Raw genomic sequence first — 17,720 nt, 5'->3', positions numbered from 1 at the left:
AGTAAGGTTCAAAATTAAATCTTTTGGACACTTCTGAAAATATTTTTCCTTTTACCATGACCAACTGGATCTCAGAAAATGAAGTATAAGTTTGCACAAAGTAATCTCTAATGAATTTACAGTACTTCCTCGAAGAACCAGCAGAATTTTTCACAAGTCACGGATACACAACTGTTCAATAGCAGTTGACACTACTAGCTCAACCACAGTTTTAGTTTGGGGGGAGCAATTTTACCAGGCATCTATAACCAAGTTCAAACATTAAGACCATGATGACACAGAATAAACTACTTTTTCGGTGCTACAGATGGCTGTTCAGTGGGAAAAGTGGGAACATGACGACAGAATTTGCATCAAGATGAAATCTACCCATGTATCAAGCAACAAGCTCTGCTTGGAGCTTGTCTCCGGGGAGCAAACTGTTACTGGAAGAGCAGAGAAGGCAACAATTAAAGTAAGTACAAGAAGTAGCTCACTGCACATCTTGACTGTAAGCACAGAACAGTTCCACTTTTTTTTACATTTACTTTAAATTTACTTTAACCAGGACAAGAAGACACCAGGAATACCACAGGTCCTACGAAGTCAGCAAACTGCTAAGTTTCTGGGAAAAGGGGAGGACAATGAGAGAATCACAGCAGCAGCAAAGGACCCTGTGCCAGCAGTAGGCAGAATTTCACAGAAGATGAAAACAACCTATATTCAGTTTACCATTTATGCTATGCAAGATCACTGCATTTTTACCAGCAACCTGAATTCTTGACCACTGTAATATTTACTTAAGTAAATATAACAGTTTTGCTACTGTGGATAGTAATTCCCTCACCAGATTCCCTATAATATTTTTGTGTAAGAACTTTCACCTTTGCCTCTGGTCTTCTCAAGACAGCAGAGTATATGAAGATTCAATCACCTTTTTGATAACATTTGTTTAAAGTACTTTGATGAATTTTTGAGACTAGAAATTCAGTAATGGGTAAAAATTACAATGTTTTTACATCATCCCTGGAATTCCTTCCCCACCTCCAGACCTCCCTCCCCCCATGGCCGCTAAAATCCTGCTAACTCATTATGATATAAGATGGCAACAAATTATTTTCCTAATATTTAACATCAGGACAGTTTCAAATTCTCATGTACGTCATCCTCGTCCATACAATACAAGTGCATTGATAGGTTACAGACCAAGATATTTCAAGAGATCTTCACTAACAGATGGATTTTAAAAAACAAGTCCAACAATCTATTCAACATCTTACATGAAACACTTCTGCTAAAGCTGGACATAGTAAGCTAAAACTCCTACTTCAAACAAAATAGAGAAGTGACTTTAATTCATTAAAATGTCATAAAATATCAGTCAATATATCTGGATCAAGCTGCGTAAAAAATATTCTGCAGATACTTTTCTTAGTCTTTATCCAATTTTTCTATATGAAGGATTATAAGCAATATTTATCATTACTGAATTTTAGTTCTTTCTCATAGGGACTAATTTGTTTAATTTGGTAGTTATTAGTAATTTTTAATATTAACATATAAAAGCTATTATGCCATTTTCAATGGACATTTTTTTAAAGTGATGGTAACACTTGCAGGTTAACAAGAGAAACTTAAATCCCTTGCTAATCCGAAGAACTATAAAGGGCAATCATAGTGCAAGTTCCTTTACTGGCATTATCTAACCCTGTACACATTCTTAAAGGTAGGAAACATTCCATGTGCATACTCACTCAAAATCTGTGACTGCAAATTATCAAAGATATTTTCTGAATTCTTAAGAGGACTTACTCAATATATCAACTTTTGTTTCATAATTTACATTTTCTGAAACAAAATTAACACTTCACACAGAAAAGGGTTAAATCTGACTACTCAGCAGTCTCTGTCATTTCAATGTATTATTAACCCTTAGCCATAAAACAGATCTGGATCGCACTTTTATAAGGCTTGTTTATCTGACATTGCCTGATTCAGCTGCAAACCAACATATTTTCTTCTAGCAATTGCAGAGAAAGAGTGAGAAACACAACAAAATGGTTTATTGTTGGGGCCAGAAACAAAAATTGGACATTTCTGGCTTCGGTAAGTGTTTGTAACAAGTTCTAGATTTAATCAGCAGGATCCTCAGTATGAACAGATGTTAATGGAAAGTTGTGAAGTACATTATTTCAGCTCTACTTGAAAATTCCATAATAGAACTATTGTTTAACATAACAGAAAAGGCAGAGAGTGATTGTTCTGCAACGTTTGGCTTCATTTGTAACACAGGTGATTTAGATTCTTCTATTAAGAAAGTGATGTAAATTACTTAATGGCTGAGATCTTCAGTACTATTCTTCCTAGTATTTAACTAACTGGCTTACTCACTCAGATTTAACTCTGTTCCAGTTTGATAGGTTTTTATTTCCCCCTCCAGTGGCTGAAAAACATTTGAAGAAGAAAGGCAAGTATGATCAATAAAGATGAGACCAACACAGGATAAAGATCTACAATTTAAAGCACAAGGAATTAACTATTTCTAGCTAGAAAAGCCAGCTGATTCTATTGAAAACCTTAATGCTGAAGGAATAGACAAAGGATCAAATTCAAATAAAGAAGCAACCACTAAAGAAAATTAGTGGTTTGGGGGAAACAAGGCAATACCCATATATTCTGATAGCCAGAACACTGAGACATCCTTTTGAGAAACAAAACCTCTTAAAATCAACCCCAGTGAACCATTACCTACAAAAGGCATTGCAGCAGTTTCACACAGTACTTTAAACCAACAGGTGTTCTCTGTACGCAGGATTACTTTACTAAAAAAGGAACAGGCTCCAACACACAGGAAGCTGAAAACAGTTTATGTCAATACACTACTCCACTGTAAATAAAAACTATTTTAAATTCAAACCTGAAGGCAATAGTCTCAAGATACTATGCAAGGAAGGCAGACTTATATAAAATGTCAGTGCTCTCTTTCACATTAGTCTTTATATTCTTCCAAGAAATTAACAGTCAGTACACTGTATTGCTTTCCTTAGCTGTGGTTTATCTCTTACTAATACTTTTCTCACTGTCACCACATGCTGAGTCAGAGAAGCAGTGGTAGAAGGATGCTTCATTGCGTATCATCTGAGTATAAAAATGAAGCCATTTTAAGGAAATATCTATCTGAAAATAAAAACTGTACGAGGGCAATAAATAAATAAATTCCTTAGTGCCACTTACCTTTCTGTTGTATGAATGCAAAAAGCTTCTGTAAAATGGATTTCTGTATGGTAATTTGAGTATCATCCAGTGATACGAAAAATCACATACCAACTTAGGTGCAGAAAAACCGTTCTGTGTTCCACTATACACCACACCCACCCAAGAATGATATCAGTGTATTAAGTAGATATATTTAGAGAATATAGAATTTCTAGATCTTTACAGAATTTACATGGAAAGCATTCCCTAGATTATGACCTATACTTCTGTTCTTCAGTACAATTTATTAAGTAATTTTTCCAGATCTCTATTTTAACAGGAAACTTCTCAGCAGAGAAAAGCTGATTAAAGACTATAAAATTTGAAGATTTGTTGTTCTAGACATATTGCTTTAAAAAACGTCTAGAATTAGTCAATTAACTTTTCTGCTCTAAGGTGTTAAACAAGCAAATGGATCCATGTCTGGAGAGCACTAGGCAGAACAGACAAAACGAGGCAATTCGTTCAAAATGGAATAGGTGTGATTCTACAGTCTCACAAAACATTCATCCATCACATAAATGGTAAAGTAAATATATTAGCCATATGAAATAGCTTACATTTGCCAAATGGAGTGCACCTGTAATCCACCAGTAAAAATACATTGTACTACACGGACCGCTGTTCATCGCCTTCTAAACACGTATTGCTCAGTAAAAATATAAAATACCAGTAAAAATGATAACATGTAGAGACTGTTCAAACACGCAGGTGATTGTTTTCTGCCCCACAAGATAACAAATCCAAAAGAAATAAAGTCTTCCAAAATGAACAAGTAAGTCATGGACTTCTGAAGACAACCAGCATTAGTACAGGAGAAAAATAAGTATAGCCATATGAATTTTACAAGGTCATGTGACATTCGTGTATACAGACACTCCTCCTTTCCCTCCCACCATCAATGATTTTCCCCATGCAGAAAAAAATATATCAACACTCTCATGTTGGTTTCATGAAAACCAACAAGCATCAAGCTTGCTTGGGAGATTCTTCGCAAACCAGTCTGCCTTCAGGAAGTCGTACGGCCAAAAAGCTGAACAGGTTTCAGGTTTGGTGTTTGATTTTTAACCATCATTCCTTTTTGCACCAAGAACAAGGATTTGCGCGTTTTGTTCCGCGGGTGGCAGCGCGCCTCGGCGATGCCTGCGCCGGGGACCCGACTGTCTGCGGCTGCACAGGGTGGAGACTCACCCAAGCTGACATTGTCTGGATGCCACACACACTACATCCCTCGCGCATCCCCGGCTGACTTCCCAGCCTCTTCCGAGGCATGTCTCATTCAAGGAAAACCCGGGGGGCACACACATACACGAAGCCTCCAACAGTCACCAGAGCCTCTCAAGAGAAAAACACCCGATAGTGTCCGGGGCGTGGAGGGGCGCAGGACAGAAGCGCGGGCCGGTAAATGCGCGCCTTTCCCGCACCTCTTCGCTCCGGTGCTCCCGCCCAGCCCCGGCGGTGGCTCGGGAGCCGCGCAGGAAACGCCACCCGCCGGCTCTGCCACAGCCGCCCCCCAGAAAAGCGCGACACGAAGGCGGCTCTGCCACTCACCTCGCCCTGGCTCCGAGGGAGCTCCGGCGGGCAGCGGCGACGCCCCACAGAACAGAGGGGCGAGGCGCCGGGCTCGCTCCCGCTGCTGCCGGCGGCGACACCCGGGTCCGCTCCGCCTGCAGACCCCTTCGGCGGCGGCGGCGGCTGCTGCTGCTCCTGCCGCCACTAATGGTGGCCGCTGATACCGGTTCCTTTCGCCGCTCCCTTCCTTTCCCGTTCCTTGTTTCCGCCGAGCGCGGAACCGCCTCCGCCCGGCGGCCGAGGCGCGTCCCTGCCCAGCAGCAGAGACGCCGCTCCCTACACGCCGCTGCCGCCCCAGCACCGCCGCCGCGCCGGGCTCCCCCCGCCGCTCACTTCCGGCGCGCGGGCCGCGCCTCGCCCCGCCCTGCCGGGACCGGCGCCAGCCACGGGGGGCGGCCACGGCCCCACAGCGCCGGAGCGGCCGTTGGGCGCGCGAGCGGCCGTTGGGCGCGCGGGGGCCGGTTGGGCGCGCGGGGGACGGTTGGGCTCGCGGAGCCGATCGCTCGATCCCCGCGGAGCCGATCGATCCCCGCGGAGCCGATCGATCCCCGCGGAGCCGATCCGCCGGTGCCGATCCCTACGGAACCCATCGATCCCTGCGCTGCCGTTGCCCGCTGAGCGGGTCCGCCCGCGCCGGGCGGTGGCCGGCGCGCTCTCGGCGGGCGCTGCCCGCGCTGCAGGCAGCTTGGGGCTGCGGTTCCTTCCGCAGGTAAAGGCGCTGTGGGACGTTCCCTGTTCCGATCACCGAAGGTTTCTGTTGTCAGCAAATTGCCAAATCCTACCGAAACCCTCGGTCGTGTGTCCCGCTGATCCTGGGCCAGCCGCTGACCGTGCCACCTCGGCTACGCTCTTGCCCCCGCTTCTCACCCTACCACAGCTTCAGGGGCGAGATCACCGTTTTTAAAGTTATTTACAGAATGGGATAAACGCATTGCTTGCTACTGCAAGTAGTGCTATAGGAGAGGAGATTCGCTTAAGTACAGTTTTTTGCCTGGAGGCTCCAAGCTACAGCAGTGCAGGAGAGGCGGCATCCACCATGCCTTCCGCCGGGAACGTGCTGCTCCCTGTGCTACAACCGCTGTCTATTGTGACAGAGCACAGGCATGCTTTACATCAGCGTTTATATGTCAGTATTTGACAGGCAAAAAAACTTCAATAAGTTAAAGTACAGTATTTTCCATAAATGTGAACAATTATGCAAAATTATGCTTGTTTTACTGCTGTAAGTACTAATTTACCAATGAGAATACAGGCTAGGTCAACAGCAACGTGAAGATCTGTTTAAAATACAAGCTAGTACATGGAGAAAATTTTTTTCATGTGTACATGCAATTAAGTAATTTTGAAAACAAAGTAGACCTATATAATTCTAACATCTAAAATATTTGCTATATGAATTCACCTTAACATGTAATCACTTACAAATTCTGGACAACATAATAAAATGTTGCCAATTAACAACATCCTAGACAAGCAAAGACCAAAGTTATGGATGCAGAAATATATGAACTATCAATATGGAATAAAAATATGTGCATTGATCACCAAGAGACTACAGTAGTCTTCTGGAAATAAAATGTTTTTAATCAAACCATTCCAAATTCTAGACTGCTACTGATATATTGTTTCATAGTTTGTGAAGTTCCACAATTAAGAGGTGTCTGGGCTCACATTATTTAGTAAAAGTGGTAAGTACTTCAGTTTTCAGTGCTGTTCTGCACATGCTGCATATCAACAGTGAGAGTGAGCTGGCAGAGACCATGAATCTGATGTTATCAGCAGGTTTAAACTTTGTCTGCAGGTTGTATTAATCCCACCACACTTTCCTACTGATCCTCCATGACCCTGAAGGGATTAGAATGACAACACCTCCCCCAGAAGCATATCTGAGATGGCTGGAGGAAGCACAGGGAGTCCATGGGCAATGCAAGGAGCAACTTGGGTGTGCCGTGGCCAGGTTCCTTATGGCAGCTCCATGGCAGCTGACCCAGAACAGAAGCACTGCCAGGTCTCACGTTCTGCACTGCTGCAGCTGAGGAACTGCATGGCCATGAAGTTTGCAAACTTCATACACTCAACTATGAAATTCTCTCAGATGGAAAAATAGGCTGCAGCTGACTACTGCAAACTCTGATTTTGGAATGTGGAAATATTATTCCCTTATATCAAACTTGCTAAGTTGTCCCTGAGTCTGTGCAGACTATAGACAACAGAGTTAATTTAATGTAGGGTAGAGATCAGAGCTAGCCCAATTTGGATCTGTGTGCATTCTACAGAACATCCTATCCAATTACAGATGTAAGTTACTAATGTAAAATCATCCCCCAGGCCAAGGAAATAGTACATACCTGCAGACATTGGGAAAGGTTTTCAAAGTACAGCAAATTTAGTCATACATTTGCCAATAAAATTAACAGGTAATGAATTAAAAAAAATAAGTGAAGCCTTTTGAAGGTTAAAAGGTCAGCTTAAATGTATATCTGCATTGAAATAAAAAAAATTATAAAATGGATCATTTTTGAAATCAGGGCAATAATTCCATGGCTGTTGACCCTTTCTTCTCCCCAAATGCCATCTATCAATCTCAATTTTACTTATAGCTAAGCACTGTTGGCAGCTGAACTTAATTTAGAATGCTTCAAATGTTTTATTTTCTGTATTTAAATAATTTTGAATAAGAAAACATAAATAAGCAAAGGTTATATAGGCTTCTGCATTATTAAACAGTTGGGAGAATTTCCATGCAGGGTACACCAAGGAAGGGCTGGAAATATGAGGGTTCAAAATTAACAAAAAACTCATCTTGATTGTTTTGTTGAACCTAAGAAAGCTCAATGACTCATGCAGTAGAAATTTCACATTTTGGTGAAGACCTTCTGGGTCTGACCCAGACTGTCAATCAAAATTATATGTGTGTGCATATATAGGTACATCTGTATATCTATGCAGCTATCCCATCATGGAACCTCAAGCACTTATGCCTGCCAGCTCTAGCAAGGAGAAAAGCAGTCTGACTCTTTTCACCTGCTTCTTTATGAATTTCTTTTGCCAGCCACAGAGTTCAAGACACAAAATCATTAAAAAGCCTTTCATGTTCATCAATAGCTTGCTCAGACTATATTGTATCTATTGTTGCTCACCTAGCTATAATGGCATTTCCAAATGGGAATTCTGACAAAGTATTACAGTATTTCTTAGGAACAGGTATATCACCCATAGCCATTAACATCAATAATTCAGCTCATCCATACTTAAGTTAAAAATGTCTTCTCTCAGATCTTACCTACTGTTCATAAACAAGAATGTCTTGAAGGGCTCCTGACCTTGCAGCAACTGGTATGATGACAGGAGTAGCCTGGAATAGAAATGCAGACTTGTACAGGAGTTTCTGGGGTTTCAAGCCAGCCAGCATGATACATAATCCATTGCAGAAACTCCTCATGTTCTAGGTTAAGGCTACTAAGCTTTCTCAGGACTACTGTTCGATGGGAAGGCTGCTGCTATCTGCATGAGGGAACAAGTTTGGAGGAGCACCAGCACAAACACTGGAATGAAAACACTGTTTTTTGAACCCATTTAATCAGTGTAAATGAGAAAAATTTTGACTAATTCCAGCTAAAGTACTCCTGAATTACAGTGGGATGACAGCTCTGAATCCAAAGCTCAGAATGTCCGTGAATGAAAATATAACCACTCTTTTCTTTATGTACTTTCCCTTCACTCCACCTCTAAGAACTCGAGAAGCATTCATTGTCTTTTTCAGGTGATGAGGGAATAAGCTTTCCCTAGAGCCAGAAAGGAAACCTTGATCATAGCCAAATTCTGAATTCTGCTCTCATCAATGCCAAATCTGTCCTTTGCTTGGGAGGGGACTTCATTACAGACTTTTATTATTGATACTCTTTTTATGGGAATGTCAGCATTTCAGACTAGCAAATAATCTATCTATGGTCTTCATGACCATTATTATTCCTTTTAATGAATACTCAAACAACCCCACAACAATATCTCAATAAATCAGCATGGCTAAGACATGCCAAAAAAACATTTCTTCTTGACCCTCAATTCAATCAGCTTATGCTGCTGAATCAGGAAGCTTGTTTGTCCCCTGCATTGTTGTAATCTAGTGCATACAGCTGCAAATGTTGTCTTTGCTCACAAAGCTTCTTAAATCTCTTTTTTAATTCTACTAAACTCTTTGCCTTGATGACTGCCCATGACAATTGGATTCCATAGACAGAAAATATACTGTGTGAAATCATATTGAAAGCGTGTTCTGGAAGGTTTTGCTCTATGAATTGGGGCATAGAGGCTGCAATTAGCTGACTTCACTAAACACTTAATGAAATTTCATCTTATGTGAAATCCCTCTTGCCTCCATGATCTCTGTACCCTCCATTACTCTTTATTCTGCACAGTTAACTTTCTGGTTCCTTTTAAAGTCCTCTGAGGCAAACCCTGGCCCTCATGAATGTATGTGAGCACCTGTGCAGCCATGCACATAAAAATAGGGAAGGAACAACACACACATAGATTAGGATCTTCCAAATACAGGGCACCACAGGGACTCTGTGGACTCTCCTCCCAGGCTGAAGTCAGTAATTGATTTTAATGGGAGCAGGGCTGAGCTAATGCTGGCACTTTGGAAAATCCCACCCAAGGGATTTGGTGATATTGAAAGTGCTTGAGGCAGGTTAACTGCAGGCATTTCCACTAATGGGGAATGGCGCAGTTGTCTTTATTAATTTTCCTTCTCCAAAGTGCAATTAGAATATATATGTATTTATATCCTTAGGAACAAAATAAGAGAAAATGCTTCTATTTCTAGAGACTCTTATTGAGAGGCAAATAAATGAGTGATTTTCTGCAGCAGTTACAGGCCTTAAGATTATCACACTCCCCAAGAATCTATTAATACTTTCTTGCTGCCCTTCTTTTTCCTTCAGCAGACTTAATACGATTACAAGGGAAATAATGTCAGTGTGGGTCCCAATCACAGCAGATGCACTGGCTATTTGTAAAGCAAGGTTTTTCATCACCTTCCTGGAGACAGCAGAACCAATTCTTTTCTATATGACTGTACCTTTAAAACCAAGAGAAAGAAATTTCAGTGGTGAAGTTGAATTGGAAAATGGCCATTAAAATGGGAAAGAAGAGGTGACATGAACTGGAATGAGGTGCCAAAAACAGGAAGGGGCATGATGTAAAGAAATGCTAAAGTAGAGGACATTTTCTCTGTTTTGGTCAGTTTTTGGAGAGGTCACTACAGGATAAGTGTGGTCTAAAAAAAGAAACCAAAGCTATGGCAACAATTTTGCAAACAACTCTACAAATAAATACAGTCTTTAGCTGTCTCTGAAAACAATGAGATTACTCATTCATAAAAAACACTGAAGTCCTGGCACATTATTCACTTAAAATACAAATAGTGGTTCTTTTCCATATGTTTATTCAAACAACACTAGAATTTTAAGCATAGTGGCAAACATCACCACTTGAAAAGATCCCATTGCTATAGTGTAATGGCAGAGATTTGGTCATTAACATCACAGTGAAAGGACAGTAGAATACTGGAAGATTTTCAGTCTTGAGAACCACTGCTTTACATAAAAGAGTCAAGTCCACAATATGTTTAAAATATTGAGGGAGATGAGTGGCAGAGTGGGGTGGGAAAAGAAACTCAGTTTGTTTCTACTTGCTACTTCTACTTTGTGATTCAAATTTTTCCTGAAAAGTACATCTTTTCTTGCAATGGCCTTCTTGATATGACTTTAATGCCTCTCTAGGTATAAAATCTGTGCTTGATACCAAACTGGAAGAGCTGCAGGATAACTCAAGGGCCTACATTAGGCATTTCTCTGGGTCAGGCTGGAAAGCACTTCTCCAAGATCTTTGGTGTTCATGTTATCTACTCTATATTACCATTACATAGTAAGGCATGAAAAAAGCAACAAGTAGTCATTTACCTTTCAGATTACTTTTAAACTATTTTTACGTCCTGCATGACAACATTTCCCATTTTACACTGAAAATTCTCCTTCATCTCACTTCAGAAGTGACATCTGCTTACTGAAGTAGGAAAAGGTAGGAAAATTTTCAATGTAAATGTTGAAAATTTTGAAATGTCCTTACAGACCAAATACTTTATAGTTAATGCAATTAATGCTCATTACAGAAAAATTGCCTTCTAGATCTGTTTTAATAATTCTTAGAGTGCAAATGATTTTATCAACATGCAATAGAGTTATCAGTTACATTGCTGCCTGAAAGAGGACTGAATTTTGTATCTTCAAAATACATCACTGAAAATCCAAAAGACTACATTTAGTGTCCTTTCCTTACAGAGGAAAGTTCAGTCAAAACCATTTCTGCACTGGCCATAATTGCAGGGGGAACTTTGTGTGGATGCACTGCAGCAACGTGACACAGTTTCTGGAGCTGCAGAGATAGATTGACACATCTCTGGTATAGTCAGTACTGGCAGTGGTTTGTTTTTCCAGTTACTATTAACTGTTTTTCCCCAAATATCTTCAGCCCCATCTAGTCCTCAGATCTCATGCTGGAAAGTGACCTACTCAAATAGACTTTTCATTTCAGGAGACAGCTGGAACTAATTACGTTGCAAGATCAGGTAGAAAGTGCAGCTTTCTCCAGAAGTTCTGTCTTTTAATTGTACCAAATGTTACAGAGCAAAACTATTTTTTTCCTGTCATTTTTATGCATATATGAAATATTTGACATATATTTTGTAAATCATACATTAGGATTTACTGGAATTTCTGTTTTGACTGCTTAAGTGACATTGGCTGGACTGTTAACATTTTTCAAAATAAGTAGTTTAAATTGGTGCAGTTGGTCTTTCAGTGAATGACTGAAAATAGTTGTGTAAAGTTTCAGATTCTTTTTTTTGAACAGCTGTAGATAACTGGATGGTAGATTTTTGAACAGTAAATTTTTATTTTACCATTTTTATTATTGTACTTTGAAACTTCTACAACTTATTTTAAAACTCCCATTCTGAATTGAATAGTGGAAAATAAACATTTTTGTATGTTTAATGTGGTCTGTACGATGTTTCTGGACTTATTAGAGAGAGCTGTCATGACTTTTTGACTAATTTTAGTGATGAGGTAGGAAGAATTAAATGGCACTTCAGAATAACTTTAAAGATTTTTATTCAAGATTTGATGAGCAAAAATACAAGCAATCCTCATTAGTAATTCCTTCAGAGAAAATTTTCTTCTTGAATCTTAATGTGTACTTTTGAGGTAGATAACTTGGGAGCATGTGTGTAGGAAAATTCAACTGCCATAGCTATCAGTAGGACTTCTCTTAGTCTGAGACACAGGTACAGAGTTATATACAGATCACCCATACACATAATGTATGTTTGCATGTAATTTGTTCTCAAGTACTCAGGGATTACCTTTAACTAAATGAAGAGTGGGATTAAGTGAACATATGGTGTTAAGAAAGCCGAAAATAAAATCCCCCTCCATCTTACTCTACCACACTTATATTGCTCATTAGAGGATTACTTCTAAGTCTGTGTGGACAAGCTTTCTGAGGAAGGAATTGAAAGGCATAAAGTTTCACAGGTTATGAGACAAATCCTGCAAAATTATACTAAGTGAAAGGTACTGTGTTTCAAATCTTGAAACTCATTTTTCACTTGTACTGTATCAATGTGTACAGGTAGAGAAAGAGAAGACCCAGTGGATTGTTTTGACTCATGTTAAGCAGGTTTTCTGCAAGTCACACTACAATCATAACTGTATGCTGCCTTCTTATTAAACATATTTTTATAAATGTGACTGGAAAGCCCATAAGCCTACACTGAAGTAACAGATTTTAAATCAGAAAAATCTACGTATTTATTTTAAAAAGTTATTTATGAAATTAGATTTAAACCTCATGATTTTCCTGATTACTTACCTGACAAGCTTAAAACAGATATGAAAAATCTTGCAACATCTATTGTATATGCCAACAACTAACAAACTGAAAAACACAATATAACATCGAAGGACAGAGCCCATGGTCCCCCAGTAACTCTGTGGTTTTGTATCTAGCTAGTATAGCCCAGTTCATGCTTACCAACCTCAGTGAGTTCTTCTGGTCACCTTGGAAGCACCTTACTGGCACTTCTTGAGCTGTGTATATGTTTGTATTTGTGATTCTGCTGTCCTGTTACTCCCTTGAGTGCTTCCAAATCCTCCCAGAGGTCCATTAATGTTAACCAATTTGCCCAGCACAGTACACTCTCTTCACATAAGCTTCAAATCCTTGTAAAACACATCAAAATCTAACCATCTCTTCCACTTCTACTGATTAGTTGTCCTCCTATAACTACAATCTATCTTTGTGTTCTCAAATAAAGTCTCTGGACCAATCTTTGAAGCCACTGCATGGTCCCTTACAAACCTTTTCCATATACACTCCATTTTAATGTCTGTAAAGTTGATAACACCACAAAAGCAACCAGTAGGAATACAAATGTCTCAGAGTAGCAATCTTGCAGTAATGTAAGCAATGCTTACAGTGCACAAAATCTACGTGTGCAACTGCCTGTTTTTATTTTTGCTGTTCTTGTCCTTCCTTTCCCATTTCCTCTACAGGATATTTTTCCACTTTTTTCATTGTGTCAAAACTAATTTCAGCTTTTTAGTAAAACATATGTCCCCTGTCACATATGTGTGAGTATCTGGCATAAACAAGCACTGAGAGCAGAAGCAGGACCTGGGTTACCACACCTCTACTGCTGCCTGTGTTGTCAATACTGACTCAGGCAGCAGACAGCAAACCCCAGAGATCCAGGCTGCATCAGCTGTACAACAGACTGGCTGCCCTAACAACCAGCGTGCGAGCAGCACTCCTGGTGCCCTTGGACACAGTGGGCACCTGGTCTCGTTAAAGTGGCCAGCCTGGAGACCCTCAGCTACTGGGCTACCTGGCCAGAGTGACAGCTTCTGCAGGGCTGCTTCAGCAGCTCCAGAAAAATAGCTCCATCCATCTTACTCTATCAGGACAAAATCTGTGCACAGGAGCCTGAGGTCTGTTACAGTACAATAATAAATGGTACAAAAAAAGCCTGGTCTTTTAAGGGCTTCCCCCTGCTGATTTGCAAATGCATTGGAGAACATTTACGGTGACAGGCTGTGCTCAAGTCTCACCAGAAACGGGATGTGAGCTGCAGCTGCAGGCCTTCCCCAAGGCAGGTTGTGTTGGGGTGGCAGTGGGGGTCACAGCTCTGTAAGCTGGGCTGCATGTCTGCTGTAGCTAGGGCTGCGGAGCAGGGCATCGAGGGGCAGTACCAGGCCCCTTGAAGCTGCAGGAGGATGTGGAAGGCTCTTAATGCACTGGATGTGGCAAAGCTCTTAATGCACTGGCTGCTTCCTGAGAAACTCTCCTCTACCACAGCCAATAAATGTTGGTGAATAGGGTCTGTGCAGCTGGGCCAGGCTGGGGAAGTGAAGATTCAAACTGCAGCTGCATCTCCGTTAAATAGTTTATGAGTGGTCCTCACTTTGGGTTTTGTTTCACAACCAAGCAGAAACCAGCCCGAGCAGCAACCCATATGTTCCTGTTTCTTTTGTTTGCTTGGGCATGTATATTGTACAGGTTTACTTAGGATCAAGCTATGACTATGTCATGCGCTTGTGCACATTGTCAAAGACATGAGACTGAGCCCAACACCTGTGTTTAAAGCATTATAGCTGTGTCTGAAAAGTCAGAGAAATGGGCATTCTGAGCTATTCTTACACCACTGTAAACAATTTTAGCTAGCTAAATAGAAATCCTGCCACTAAATACAAGTGTCAGATTGCAACCAGATTCTCAGCATGCCAAGCCCACATCACTGTTGTTCTAGATTTCCCTTTCACTGACTAACCTGGCAGTGCCTCATGTTAAGCAGCCGATAGCAGAACTGCTGTTGCCTACTCCCTGCTCATCTGACTGCTCCTGTGTAGCTCCACCTTTCAGTGTGTGACAGTGGACTCTCAAGAATCCCAGGGCATACTGAAGGAAGAAGCATAACTTCTTTTCCAGATGAGAATGTACCCAGAGCCTGAATTACTGCTGCTCAGAAAGCTGTGTGCAGAACAGTGTAAGTATTGAAGCTCAGATTCGTCCCTTGGAAACAAATGTCCTCCTTTCAAAAAAAAATAATTCTCTTTCTACCACATCCTTTGGTCTCCAAAACATCCCTAACCCCACCTACTCTGTCCCCATCTTCCCCTTGCTCTCTGTAAGGTATGTCTAATCAATTTGCTGTTTCTTTTGACCTATTTTTTGACAGCTTCATATGCATCATTTGTTCCAGTGTGAAGGTTCAGCCTATTTGCAACCTTCTATAAGTGCTTTCCACTTTAGGATTTCAAGATCCAAATGGCTCCCTAAGTGTTGATGTATTTGCTGCCTCCTTTGAACCTAAAGGATCCACAGGTGGCAATGAGATGTATGCAAGCAGCACATGCTGCTAATTCTCTCTGAAAGTCTAAGATTAAGGCTAAATCCAATGAAAGCCTGTGCCATTATATGAGTATCAGTCAGAGAAAGGAAATTTTGACAGCATTTATAACTCCAGCACACAAGTGAGTGTCCTTGAAGGAAAGTATTTTGGTCACTGTGGGTAATGCTGAGTTAGTGTAAGCTACATGGATTAAAGCATATGTATTTTCCTATGCATTACTTTTCCCTGCAGTAGGAAGTGTTTGAACAGTTGGTAGATTCAATCTAGCACAGATCTGGCACACAGTTTCCTGCTACATCCATTCCTGTTCCTTTCTGATCAAGAGTCATGTGGGATTAGCACAATAAATCTAGACTGCAGCAGAGCAGCAGTGTTCATTTTATTTTTTTTAGTAATATTTAGTTTTTGATACAGTTCAAATATAGCTGGAACCTAGTTACTATGTATTTAACTTTGCCTTTCCCACTGAAATGTGTAATCCGTACTAAAGAGAATACTTCTGCTACACAAAATCTGTCTCAGTATTAATTGTTGTATAAAAATCAGGTCACTAAAGTAGTATTTTAAATTTATGTGGTGGTGTTGTTTGCTTCTGCAAAACCAGCCTTAAGTGAATACTTACTACAGCATGGAAGATAGGGCTGGAAGGGGGTAAACCAAGGATGCTTAAGGGTTCACTTCATGAAAGTGAGTTTCTGCTGAAGCTGAAGCAGAACTGCATGAAGCTAGAAGAGGTCTCAAACCTGGCTGCTTAAAGTTAGCAATCTATGTGTCAATGACTAAATGCAATGGCCTGGTTTTCTGAAATGGTTGACAGGCATCCACATTCTCATTGAAATCAATAGGCATTGCATATGCTTAACACCCTGGAAAACCAAGCCACTTATATTTGGAGTCAAAATATTTGGAGCTTAAATTTCAACTACTAGAGTTAAAAGTCTGAGTATCTAAAGCCTATTTTTAAGTAGGATGTCTGATCTAGTGCTAGAGGTTACATTTAACTAAGATAAATTATTCATATGTTGACCCTCCACCACTGCTTCCAAAAACATTACCCTTATACTGAGATACATTAGGTGTAGCCTAGGCCCCTAACCGAGAAACCTTAGTTGAAAACTCTTCTTGGAAACCCTTTCTACAAAAATATTCTTCATGGATAGTAGTCCTAACAGTCAGCATTTCCATTCAATTTGAATGTAATTGTTATCAAAGTGCTCTTTGGTCCACTTGACCAAAGTCCACTTTTTGGTTTAAAAGAATGAATCAAAAAAAGAAGAAAAAGTATCTGCACAGTTTCCATAGAGGTGCCATTGCCCTCTGCAAAGGGCTGGGTGCCTGGAGCCTCAGTGCTCTGAAGCCCTGCTGTCTGGACTTCCATGTGGGGGAAGCCTGAAGGTTTGGGGGAAATCACCTCAAACAGCTGCTCACAGGCAGGACTGAACTGACATAGTCATTCAATCACATTGACCAAGTCCCTTGCCAGTAAAGGCCTAGCCAAAAGCAAACACAGATAAAGCAGTTTCCTTGCTTCTAATCCATGAAATAGGAACCTTATTTGCTCCTCCCTGCTTGGCCTGGGAAGCTAAACAGGTGATTTGCTTTTTTGGTTAACCATTACTATAACAATTGGCTCCTCTTAAGGGTACAGAGGGAGAGGCACTGCTTTGTGTTTCCCACTTAGCTCTGAAAAAGTGACAAGGACCACTTTCAATCAGTCATTGGGATCTTTGTGCATGCATTTTTCATTTGTGCCTGAATCCTGTGCACAAGATTCCTTATGCCTGACCAGGAAAAATCATTATGCCACAGGGTGGAACTTGGCTTCATCTTTCCATTTGTCACATGTGGCATAGAAGACAGTGCCAGTAGCCACAGCACTACTTCAGAGTCACCACCACAGAGTCCATTTTCCCACCATTTAAGAAGAATATTGGGTTATTACTTCAAACACTCATCAGAGCATCACATGGAGCTCTGCTCATGGCTACAGTTTTATGGATGCAGAAACCAATATTTTGGTTTTAATATTTGATATTTTGGCCTGTGTTTAATAAGGTACCATAGATACCAGCAGTCCCAGGTAAGTCTCTGCAGTGTTGTGTAGCTGGCTTAGGTCCCAGCAGAAGCAGGAGCACAGCCACAGAGACAATCTCCAGATTGTCATTTGGTGCTAGTTTAAGTCAAAATTGTAATCATTGTGTTTCTGGAGTCCCAGTGATACTCTTGCAGCTGCACAACTACCTTTAGTATGAATTTCCAGCATGTGGCCCATTATTTTGCATTCTAGAATATAAAAGGTCTCTTAAACAAATACAAGTTATTTAAAAGAATTTATCTCATCACCAAACCTTATTTTGAAATGTCCTTGTAAATATGAGATCCCTACACACAACATCTTCTGTTTCTGTTTATTTCTCCTCCAACACCAAGACCTGGTGGT

The 17,720-nt window shown here is 40.7% G+C and overlaps 2 protein-coding genes and 1 long non-coding RNA gene across 8 annotated transcripts in view; 1 reads left to right on the top strand and 2 right to left on the bottom strand.

The window, feature by feature from the left end:
- The window catches only part of RAPH1 (Ras association (RalGDS/AF-6) and pleckstrin homology domains 1), an 86,136-nt gene extending 80,919 nt beyond the window's left edge, over positions 1-5,217 (bottom strand). For 3 of the 6 annotated variants that reach the window (XM_086897511.1, XM_086897513.1, XM_086897515.1), the window contains exon 1: positions 2,371-2,417. The gene's annotated coding sequence lies outside the window, so the exon portion shown is untranslated. Of the gene's footprint in view, positions 1-2,370; positions 2,418-4,785 lie in introns of those variants that run through there. The other 3 variants (XM_086897514.1, XM_086897512.1, XM_086897510.1) reach the window with 3 other exon arrangements.
- A 209-nt stretch (positions 5,218-5,426) lies between these two features.
- On the top strand, positions 5,427-6,666 carry LOC147652224 (uncharacterized). The gene is made up of 2 exons (XR_015289204.1): positions 5,427-5,515; positions 6,608-6,666. It is a non-coding gene; the product is annotated as an uncharacterized LOC147652224 (long non-coding RNA).
- A 1,423-nt stretch (positions 6,667-8,089) lies between these two features.
- LOC111932437 (uncharacterized) overlaps positions 8,090-17,720 on the bottom strand; it is a 111,479-nt gene continuing 101,848 nt past the window's right edge. The window contains exon 9 of the transcript XR_015289197.1: positions 8,090-8,161. The gene's annotated coding sequence lies outside the window, so the exon portion shown is untranslated. The remainder of the gene's footprint in view (positions 8,162-17,720) is intronic.

This window comes from Cyanistes caeruleus, chromosome 7 (assembly GCF_971803275.1).
Source record: "Cyanistes caeruleus chromosome 7, bCyaCae1.hap1.1, whole genome shotgun sequence".
NCBI lineage: Eukaryota > Metazoa > Chordata > Aves > Passeriformes > Paridae > Cyanistes > Cyanistes caeruleus.
This window is presented reverse-complemented; position numbering and strand designations above follow the sequence as displayed.